A 12,022-nucleotide genomic window follows, 5' to 3' on the forward strand; every position below is an offset into this window, starting at 1 on the left:
ACGTCGAGGGCGAGGAGACGAAGAGGCGCCTCCTAACTCCCTTGTGGGGAGAAGGAAGACCTCTACGGCGAAGAGGAGGGCGAGCCTTGCGACGGATACATCCTCTGGGAGCAGGAACACCATCGTCGGTCCTCCGAAGAGGAGTCTTTGTCAGTAAACTCCCCCGAGTGGGAGAATCACCTGCAGGAGAGAACGTTGGACTCAGCTCCTCCCTCGAAGGATGTTCCGAGGGGGGAACTGAGCCTTCAGCAACATCAGCACCCAAGGCAGGGGTTTGACCCGACCAGTCAGAAGCCTCTGCCACAACAACGTCAACGATAGACAAGAGGGTCAACCTCCGCTGTCACCAGCGACTGTTTGACAGCTGCGCCCAACTGGATCAAGTCAAACAGGGCTTCCCTGGAGGGAGAACCCTTAAGCCCCAAGGAAGCCCAAAGCTGCAATAAATCATCATTATAAACAGAAGCAGAAACAGATAAATCCTCCCCCAGAGGAGCAGGAGGAGCTGCCTCGCTATGGGAGGCAACTCCCTCTCCCGAACCACGAGGTCGGTCAATAAAAGAATGGCCTACGCTACCACTCGACGGCCTCTCACGAAAGACCGATTGAGCGGGAGCTTCGGAGGAGGTTCTAGCAATGGGAGAAGAGTCCTTGGAATTTTCCTTCTTCAAGGAAACCCTTGAAAGAGAAAGATCCCGCCTAGACTTCTTCCGTCGCCGGGAAAACCTCTCCCACTGGGAGGTAGACCACTCCCTGCACACTTTATCCTATCACACCGTTGACCTCTGCAGAACGGACACAAGGTGTGAGGGTCCGTCTCGACCGCCGACATATAAGTCCCACAAGGGCGGTCGGGTAAACCAGGGCATTTCTGCATGATAAGGAGAGAGGCCAACTTCCAAACACACAAACTGAACGAGAAAGCAAAAAAGATTAAGGCTGTCAATGCGAGGGTGAGAGCAGACACGTCTGACCATCACCCGAGCCAAAAACGAAGTGAATCAGTTCACCGGTGTGTGAGGGGGAGGGGTAGCTAGCTACCCCTTCCCTACCCTCCACTAACTAGCGAGGGGGTAGTTAACCCTCGTTAAAAATCTAATGGCTCGTCATTTCAGCTACGCCAAAAGTACTGCCTTATTTAAATAGCGTGGTTTGTATTTCGGTTACGGAACAATTATACATTATCATTTACTACTGTATTTTCTAACTTCTAAGTTTCACGTTAAGACGTGTTCTTTAGCAACTCTTAATATGATGACGTACAGTAATATTTGTCAATTTCTAATGCTAGTTTTCAAGTTTTAATTTGTGAAATTTAACATTACAACGTATTGGCGATTTGTAAATCCAAATTTCACGTTTTGACTCGTGTTACTTAGTGATTTTTAATACCGTACAGCAGTATTGGCTGATTTCTAAAGCAAAATGCTCCCACAGTGAAATCATGGTCAGATCAACAGTGCCTTGGAGTAGAAAGCTAGAAGAGTCTACTCTGCAGCAACACAAGCCACTTCAATGGGGGGCTTTTGTCACATGGAGTACTAAAGATATACTCACTGGTATGCTACACTAGGGGTTTCCTCAAAAGGGAGGCACTGGGAACAATTACTAATACTGGGCCTGACACTACACTACACCAAACAGAGGTCACCATAAGGGAGCAGACTGGCGGCGCCAAATGTACCAGTAATCACAAAATGATATTCACTATTGGAGAGATAGGTAATGGGCAGAGTATACTACCCAGGCGCAAGAAGAGTCCGGCTCCAAATGAGTTTGTTGTTTTTCTAATCAGAAGAGCATGAATGACAATCGTACAGGGGGAGGACTGCATGCAGTCCACCATTCACAAACGGCCCACAATACATGAGTATTCACAAAGCCATTATTATTAATAGACAAGCTACAACCATGTCTCACCCTTCGGTGCACTTCTGCCTTAACAAGAAAGAGCGTTACAAACCAACACTTACAGAAAACCAAAGTAAGAAAAAAATCCAACAGTTTAGGAATGCAGCAATAGTGCATCCATACCAGACTACCAGTTGCATCATAAGTCATAAGTGGGTAGTCTGTGACAGCTGGGTGAGCGGGGCTTACTTCTAGAATCTCCTCTCGTTAGCCAACTGGCTTGTTAGCAATTCAAGGGCTGTTCAATCTCGCATTGAACTTATGTCCCATTTTAAAGAATGAAAGGTTTACATATTCATAGGAACAAACAAAAACTTACAGTGAATTAAGAAACCAATTATAGAGCTTGCATATATTTTTGTGTCCATGATTAACCTTGTTACAATACTGGAAAGATAAATTAATTTCTAAATTATGACACACTATGCACTTTACCTCAATTGCTTTTCATAACTCTTGGCTTGCCTAATTCTTTGCTTTGGTCACTAAACCAATAGAAAACACTTGAGGTCTACTATACTATGTTTTTCTCCACACGTTTTGTTATCAAGTAGCTTTTCTTCAGTAAATCTAATTCAAATAACACCATCGGGGAACATCAATGCATAGCAGGTATGTACACTCAAACAAACAGCAAAACAACCAAAATATATGCTACTTAAACTCTGTGTATGTGACAGTAGCAGAGGCCAGTTTTGACAATTCAGTCCATACAGAGCTGTGGCAGCCTATGGATTTCATTATTGATAGATCAATTTATAAAAAATATATCAAACCAAATGTATGTTTATACAGTAACTACAAATATGAAAGAGTATAAAAGTGAATGACTATACTGAAGACTATAAGCCTAGTTTCTGGACCCACGACAACAAGCTTCTGTTATACTAATAAGAACATCAATCATTTTGCTATTTACATTAGACAAAACCAACAAAATTCTAAAACAATGGCCATTTCCAAGTTGATCTATACGACAGATTTAAAAATTTGACACAGAAAAATGTTATTTTTATTATAAAATAAATTTTTGAATATACTTACCCGGTGATCATATAGCTGCAACTCTGTTGCTCGACAGAAAAACCTACGGTCAAAATACGCCAGCGATCGCTATGCAGGTGGGGGTGTACATCAACAGCGCCATCTGTCGAGCAGGTACTTAGTACTCCAAGCAAACAAAGAACCAATTTTCTCCTCGGTCCACTGGGTCTCTATTGGGGAGGAAGGGAGGGTCCTTTAATATATGATCACCGGGTAAGTATATTCAAAAATTTATTTTATTAATAAAAATAACATTTTTCAATATTAAACTTAGCCGGTGATCATATAGCTGATTCACACCCAGGGGGGTGGGTAGAGACCAGCATTACATGTTTACATTATTATGAGCTAAGTATTTTGTATTTCATTTTAGCAGTTATTCAAAATAACAAACATAAAATAAATAAGTACCTGGTAAGGAAGTCGACTTGAACAATTACTCTGCCTTTTTAAGTACGTCTTCCTTACGGAGCCTCGCGATCCTCTTAGGATGCTGAGCGACCCCTAGGATCTGAAGTATCAAGGGTTGCAACCCATACAACAGGACCTCATCAAAACCTCTAATCCAGGCGCTTCTCAAGAAATGACTTTGACCACCCGCCAAATCAAGTAGGATGCGAAAGGCTTCTTAGCCTTCCGGACAACCCAAAAACAATAATAAAACATTTCAAGAGAAAGATTAAAAAGGTTATGGAATTAGGGAATTGTAGTGGTTGAGCCCTCACCCACTACTGCACTCGTTGCTACGAATGGTCCCAGAGTGTAGCAGTTCTCGTAAAGAGACTGGACATTCTTAAGATAAAAAGACGCGAACACTGATTTGCTTTTCCAATAGGTTGCGTCGATTATACTTTGCAGAGATCTATTTTGTTTAAAGGCCACGGAAGTTGCGACAGCTCTAACTTCGTGTGTCCTTACCTTCAGCAAAGCTTGGTCTTCCTCATTCAGATGGGAATGAGCTTCTCGTATTAACAGTCTGATAAAATAGGATAAAGCATTCTTTGACATAGGCAAAGATGGATTCTTAACTGAACACCATAAAGCTTCAGACGGGCCTCGTAAAGGTTTTTAAATAGAACTTAAGAGCTCTTACAGGACATAAGACTCTTTCTAGTTCATTTCCAACCATACGATAAGTTTGGAATATCGAACGATATTGGTCAAGGCCGAGAAGGCAGCTCGTTTTGGCTAGAAAACCAAGTTGTAGAACATGTAGCCGTTTCGGATGAGAATCCGATGTTCTTGCTAAAGGCATGAATCTCACTGACTCTTTTAGCTGTGGCTAAGCATATCAGGAAAAGAGTCTTAAAGGTGAGATCTTACAGGGAGGCTGATTGTAGCGGTTCGAACCTGTCTGACATAAGGAATCTTAGTACCACGTCTAAATTCCAACCAGGTGTAACCAAACGACGCTCCTTCGTGGTCTCAAAAGACTTAAGGAGATCCTGTAGATCTTTATTGTTGGAAAGATCTAAGCCTCTGTGACGGAAGACTGATGCCAACATGCTTCTGTAACCCTTGATAGTGGGAGCTGAAAGAGATCGTTCTTTCCTCAGATATAAGAGAAAGTCAGCTATTTGAGTTACAGAGGTACTGGTCGAGGATACGGATACTGACTTGCACCAGATTCGGAAGATTTCCCACTTCGACTGGTAGACTCTAAGGGTGGATGTTCTCCTTGCTCTAGCAATCGCTCTGGTTGCCTCCTTCGAAAAGCCTCTAGCTCTCGAGAGTCTTTCGATAGTCTGAAGGCAGTCAGACGAAGAGCTTGGAGGCCTTGGTGTACCTTCTTTACGCGTGGCTGACGTAGAAGGTCCACCCTTAGGGGAAGTGTTCTGGGAACGTCTACTAGCCATCGAAGTACCTCGGTGAGCCATTCTCTCGCGGGCCAGAGGGAAGCAACTAGCGTCAACCTTGTCCCTTCGTGAGAGGCGAACTTCTGCAGTACCTTGTTGACAATCTTGAACGGAGAGAATGCATATAGATCTAGATGTGACCAATCTAGTAGAAAGGCATCTATATGAACTGCTGCTGGGTCCAGAATTGGTGAGCAAAATATTGGGAGCCTCTTGGTCATCGAGGTTGCGAAGAGATCTATGGTTGGCTGGCCCCACGTGGCCCAAAGTCTCTTGCATACATCCTTGTGGAGGGTCCATTCTGTTGGAATTATTTGTCCCTTCCGACTGAGACAATCTGCCATGACATTCAAGTTGCCTTGGATGGACCTCGTTACTAGTGAAATGTCTAGACCTTTTGACCAGGTGAGGAGGTCCCTTGCGATCTCGTACAATGTCAGAGAGTAGGTCCCTCCTTGCTTGGAGATGTACGCCAAAGCCGTGGTGTTGTCCGAGTTCACCTCCACCACTTTGCCTTGAAGGAGAGACCTGAAGCTTTTCCAGGTCAGACGTACTGCCAGTAGCTCCTTGCAGTTGAAATGCATTGTCCTATGACTCGAGTTCCATAATCCCGAGCATTCCCTACCGTCTAATGTCGCACCCCAGCCTACGTCCGATGCGTCCGAGAAGAGAACGTGGTGGGAGTCTGAACAGTCAGGGGAAGACCCTCTCTAAGGTTGATATAGTCCTTTCACCAAGTCAGACAAGACTTTATCTTTCCGGATATCTGGATCGAGACCGCTTCTACCGTCTTGTCCTTTTTCCAGTGAAAAGCTAGATGGTATAGAAGAGGACGGAGGTGTAGTCTTCCTAGTGACACAAATTGATCCACGGAGGACAGTGTCCCTACCAGACTCATCCACAGCCTGACTGGGCAGCGTTCCTTCTTCAGCATCTTCTGGATGGATAGCAGGGCTGGGGGTTGATCGTCTTGTTCAGCAACGTCCTCATCAGAGGGTTCCTCATCCGAAACTGATGAGGAAACGGCAACGGAGTGGGCAACGTCTGACTCGCTGAATCCGGTCGCACTGGTGGATGCGTGACGGAGCCGGACGCAATATCATGGCACTGCTGCACAGTCTGTGAACTGTCAACAACCATGGGTGCGCGAGGAAGTACAGCGTCAACCCGAACTGTCTAGACTGTCTGGGTTGTGCAGTCAACACCCTACCGGGTTGCTGAGGTTGACGCACTGCGTCACAACAAGTCACCTCTGCTGGTTGCTGAACGTCTTCCTAGTGACACACTGAACGTCAACAACCACCTCCGAGCGTCGCTTAACGTCAACGTGCGACTGGCAACCCACACTGGGTCGCATTGGTGGAGGAACCACCTCAACTGGCAGACGCGAGTAGGATACCTCAGCGTCAACAGGGCGCACAACCAACCGGTTGGAAGGTTGTTGGCCAGAAGGTGCTTCTCCGCATTTAAGTCCTCTATCAAGGACACAAGCTTGGACTGCATGTCTTGCAGCAAAGCCCATTAGGGTCTACGGGAGCAGGTGTGGCAACAGACGGGGTTAGCGACTGAGGCGGAACCATTTACCATCCCTGGAAGCCTTGTTATGTGTGACATAATAGTACAGCAAAACTTCAAAGGCTCGACAAAAGTTGAGAAGTTGACCTGTAAACAACTTGGAGCGTCTCCTGGCTAGGCGCCAGGGCGAGTCTACCAGAATTGAGAAGTCTATCTGGGCAGAGGCATGAACTCCCAAGCCGAGAACTTCTCTCGTGTCCTATCAGACTCTCGCTCTATAAGCCAGTTTAAAAAAAGGGAAATCAAAGGCTGTATCCCTAAAACTCCTCCTGGTGCAAAAACCAGTCGCCTAGCCAACGTAACGCTCTCTAGGAGAGCGAGAGAGCACTAGCTTAACAACAACGGCTTCGAAGTAGCTAGGCCTAGTGTAAGTTCTAACGTTTAGGCGAACGAGGAGCAGCAGTTACAAGATCCGGACAAAGATCCTTAAAAAATCATCATGATTTAATTAAAGTCCATAGGAGGCTAAGCAGCTTAAGGCTCCTCTCCAAATGACAGAGTCCTCAAAGGAATATCAGTAGGAGGGAGAACAGCACTTTCTCATCTACAGGAACCTTGTCCGATAAAAGCTAGGTTATCTCAGTGAGTCTCTCACTGGTGCATTAGTAGCAGACCAGAAGGCAACGTCATGTAACTGCTTGACAGTCTGTGAACTGTCAACAACTGAACTGTCAACCACAACAGATGCGTGAGGACATACAGCACTGGTGCATTAGTAGCAGACCAGAAGGCAGCGTTATGTAACTGCTTGACAGTCTGTGAACTGTCAACAACTGAACTGTCAACCACAACAGGTGCGTGAGGACATACAGTGTTCACTCGAGACTGCTTTGACTGTCTATACTGAGCAGTCAAAACAACTCTAGAATGCGGAGGTTGACGCACCGCGTCAAAACAAAACAACTTAGGTTGTTGTTGTAACTCGCGAACGTCAACGGAGGGTTCCGTGCGTCGCTGAACGTCAACATGCGGCTGGCAGGGTACACTGCGCATGAGTGGCGGGACTCTCACAGCTGGAGTGCGGGAGAAGGTAGCCTCAGCGTCAACTGAACGCACAACCGTGGTTGGTTGTAGGCTAACGGGTGCAGCGTCAACCTTCTCCGCACGAAAGTCCTGCATGTAAGATGTTAACTGTGTCTGCATGGTCTGCAGCAAAGACCACTTAGGGTCTACAGTAGCAGGTGCGGCAACAGACGGTGTTACTGCCTGTTGCGGTACCGCTTTGCCTCTCTAGGAGGTGAGCAGTCGTCGGAAGACTGCAGCGAGTCCGAACTGACCCAGTGGCTACAACTGGGCCGTTGGACTTGCGCGGAAGGGACCGACTTGCGCTTAATAAGCTGCGAGACCTTGGTCCATGGTTTCTTACGAGAAACCTCTTCCGCAAACGAGAAGTAAATGGGCTCTCTCGTCTTTGTGTGGGTGGGGCGATCTTGGGTAGATACGCCTGAAACCACGGAGGGAAACGTCTGTTCGTTGATCAAGGCCTGACGAACCCATAAGTCGTTCGACATTACTTCTCCCCTGGGCTTGGGAGCTTGCAAGAGGTCCCGGACTAGGTGAACGACAGGCACGAACAGACGAACCCTCAGACGCAACACTGTAACACTTTGCGCATATCACTTTATCACTTCGATTTTCTGTTTTGCACTTATTTCACTGAAATCGAAACTTTTACTGATTTCTACCTGAAACACGCAATTCTACCCTTCATTAAAAGGTAGTAATTGCGAAAACAGTCGTATAATGCAGCTCATTAATACTAGCAAAAACAGAAAACATATATAAAGATAAAGAATTCAGTGGCTGGGAAAGAGACTAAACACTAGTTCAAATAAACTACGGTTACAATCTCTCACCGCACATAGCCTGGGGACAAGAATAAAACCCTAGAAACGTTTTACCTTCTTCCCCGTACAGCGACTAGGGAGGAGAGTAACACGAGAACAACGTTACCCGCTTGAACGGAACGTTTTTTTCTCCTCTCTCTCCCTCCGTCTCTATCTCTCTCTCTCTTTCTCTCTTGATTTCGCACCTGAGAGAAGAGCCCAATTATATATCGTCAAAAAAACATGTTATTTGGCTAAAGGAAAAAACTGAAAGGTTTTCCAAATAAAAAGTTCCTTTAATTTAGAATTTAAACCATTTAAGCTAAGAAAGAATGAACGAAACGTCAGAATCGATTTACTCTTACTGCAAAGTGAAACCGGGATACACTCTCTCTCTATCGTAACGATAGAGCGCATGTTGAACGTCCTGAACGTCAACAACTGCGTAGTCTAAAAAAACTAAACGTTAGTTCATCTTTGAAAACAGTACGAAGACTATCAAAGAAATTCTTTCATAAAACATTAAATTTAAAAAGTTTTAAATTCTTTAAAGGCTAAATACGATATAACGGGCTCAACGTTGATTAACTTCGGTTCCAAGTTAGGACCGCCTACTATCAGGAAAGGTCGCATATAAACAAAACAAAAATTTATTTTTATATGTTTATAATAAATGGAAAGTTAATCGAAGAGGCCTAATAAAGGCGGAGAGATATAAAATATATAGATCTATAACGTGTTAAGCAAAATTACTAAAAACCTAAACACACTTCCGTCTAAGGGAAGGGTCGCCCATTTAAAAGTGAAAGAGAGTCCATACTCTCTTTGTCACCATAATTAAATCTATCCGAAACGAGTTCAAGTTTTGAGATGAAGATAAAACCCCTGCATAGCGAAAGCTCAAAACTAGAATAGTGTACTTCACCAAATAGTTTGAAAACAAATCCAGTTAGTAACAGCATATTAGTAGGTCTTGCCGGTAGCCCGACAGAGAAAATTGGTTCTTTGTTTGCTTGGAGTACTAAGTACCTGCTCGACAGATGGCGCTGTTGATGTACACCCCCACCTGCATAGCGATCGCTGGCGTATTTTGACCCGTAGGTTTTTCTGTCGAGCAACAGAGTTGCAGCTATATGATCACCGGCTAAGTTTAATATTGAAATATCAAAGGTCAAAGTAGCCATGTAGGCCTACATAAACCAAATGTCAGGCAATACCAAGATTTTAAGATTGCTGAGCACCTACCTTTCATAGGTCAGGCCTAAACAAAACAAAAATTGGGCTGGGCTGTCAGTTATATTTTGAAGCCAGCACAAGCTACAAAACCAAACACTACGGTAAACCAATCCTGGACCAGGTCTCACATTGACTATACTTAATTTTTTTTAATGAGGCACATTTGCACTGACTCGCAGCAGTGGCGTTTTAGTTCAGAAAAGTTTCCTGCTATCTGATTGGTTAGAATTATCTTATCCAACCAATCAGCGATCAAGAAACTTTTCCGAGCTAATAGGGCACCCCTGCTAGTCAGTGCAAATCTGCCTCACTAAAAAGAAGTGACTATAGTCGATAACAAATACAGTATATTATCGCGTAAAACTGTAAAACGGTTGCGAGCCAAAAACGCCAAAGACTTATTTCAATTGAGATACAGCCTAACCTAACCTACTGAATGCTACCTGATATGCTCAGCTCACTGGACTAATGAGAGTAATCTGGTGTGTATATCATAAAAAGCTTCTGTTATTTACAGTGGGAGAGAGTGACAAAAACATTTACCCTTCGTGTAAATCTACTTTCATTAAACCAACAATAAGGAAGTAAATTTTAGCATAAATTTCCTGTTATTCAGAGATGATACAATATTTGGTATTTGTTTACAACACCACGCTCGCCATTTACACTAAAATAATGCAATCCTGCAGTTCTCATCTTCTTGCACAGTAAATATGTGGTTATTTAAATTCTGGGAAAGCAATAATTGCGCAAGATACATTGAGGAAGGGGGAAGGAGTTATAAAAAGAAAATAGCTCGGTCTCCTCACCAAACGACTTGGAACTGACATGTCAACATAGTCAACAAAACAGAATTCGTGATGCCAGCGTACATAAACAGAAGTTTGAGATGCCAGCGTACATTTGATATTCTTAATAAAAAATTGAGTGATTACTCAAAAATGTCACTATCTGTAAATTGCATATTTCATGGACACTTTTGAGTAAATTAATCCATTTTTATTTAAGTATATTTTGAATATACAGTTTATCATATGTCACTGGCATCACAAATTCTTTTTGATTGACTATGTTGACATGTCAGTACCAAGTCGTTTAGTGAGGAAACCGAGCTATTTTCTTTTTATAACCGTTTTCCCATTCCTCAACATATCTTGCTAATTATGGCTTTCCCAGAATTTAAATAACCACCTTATTGCTAAGAAAGAAGATGAGAATGGCAGGATTGCATTATTTTGGAGTAAATGGAGAGGTGGTGTTGTAAACAATTACCCAATATTTGACAAACAAGATCACGTTGTCCAAGGTCAATTTAAGTAAGAAGGGGGGGGGGGGACAAAGATTAGACAATGAAGGACAGTGTTTCAAAGCATAGGCTAGGTTGTTTTAATGGTTACAACTAGTAATTATAGTCCGGGTTAACAATTTACTTTAGTTTTTTAAAAAAAAATCACAATTATTACTGCTATAAATTAAAGTTGAAATGTGATATTTCGTGACATGTCAACAATGATACTACAAACATAGGCTTTGGCATAGGCCTAGGATAAGCCTAGCTCCCGTTGAGGCATTAAATAGGCAAAGCTTACAGTTAGTAGGCCTAACCAAATCCAAGGCTATATGGATACGGTAAACACTGACGAGGCGATCTTCACAAATGGTTCAACCTACCACCAACCGTGTTTGTCAATATACACACGCTTTCCCGAGCTAATCACACCACACAATCATGGCAAAACTTACCGTTAGCCTTTAGGCCTAATGCAAACCAACAATCTCCTTGGATATAAAGAAAAAATATAGATCACCAATCTGTATAACTAGTGAAACTAGACATGTTTAAGGTTAATGGCAAAGTTAAGACACACCGTTCACCACAGCTACCACGAAAAGATACAAAGATATATGCCGCTAACTAGGGTAAATATGTTGAAGAGTTCGCATATTATCTGCCAACAAACTTACCGGCCTAAAAGACCTAAAATTTCACATAAAATCTCTCGGTGTGTCCATCTCACGCATAGCTTTGCTCCCGATACAAAACACTTCCTAAGCTTGTCTTTCAACCATCGTATAATAATAAAACATTTTATGTAGTTTCAGTGCTTTAAAATATTTTTTATCAATATTATAATTATTATGAAGTATTTTTATATATGTTTTATATTTATTTATTAATATATAATTTTATACGAAAATGGAGGAAAATATACAAGAGTTATAAACAAGGTTCTGATTGGTCAATGGTTAGGCTATGAGCCAATCAAAACACGCGTATTGTGATTGTTTTGGAGCTTGGGAGGGGGCTAAACATATTGGAGTTACCTAGAAAGCTGAGTAATTACACAATATAAAATAAATGGAATTAAAAAAAATCTGATTATGTAACTAATCTAAGCGGGTCTTCTAAATATAAATTGAGACTACATAAAAGTGATTTTTAATAAATGATATAAAGTAAGATACGGAAACCTATAATAATAATGCATAAATAATGGCATCCCCAGAAGGGAGAAAAGGAAAGGGGGTTAGATACAAATAAAAAGAATTGGGGGATGGAGAGGAAATAAGGAG

At 42.8% G+C, this 12,022-nt stretch overlaps 1 protein-coding gene across 1 annotated transcript in view; it reads right to left on the reverse strand.

Moving 5' to 3' along the window:
* Set1 (SET domain containing 1) overlaps positions 1-11,506 on the reverse strand; it is a 95,206-nt gene extending 83,700 nt beyond the window's left edge. The window contains exon 1 of the mRNA XM_068350914.1: positions 11,414-11,506. The gene's annotated coding sequence lies outside the window, so the exon portion shown is untranslated. The remainder of the gene's footprint in view (positions 1-11,413) is intronic.
* Positions 11,507-12,022: the final 516 nt, after the last annotated feature.

This window comes from Palaemon carinicauda, chromosome 27 (assembly GCF_036898095.1).
Source record: "Palaemon carinicauda isolate YSFRI2023 chromosome 27, ASM3689809v2, whole genome shotgun sequence".
NCBI lineage: Eukaryota > Metazoa > Arthropoda > Malacostraca > Decapoda > Palaemonidae > Palaemon > Palaemon carinicauda.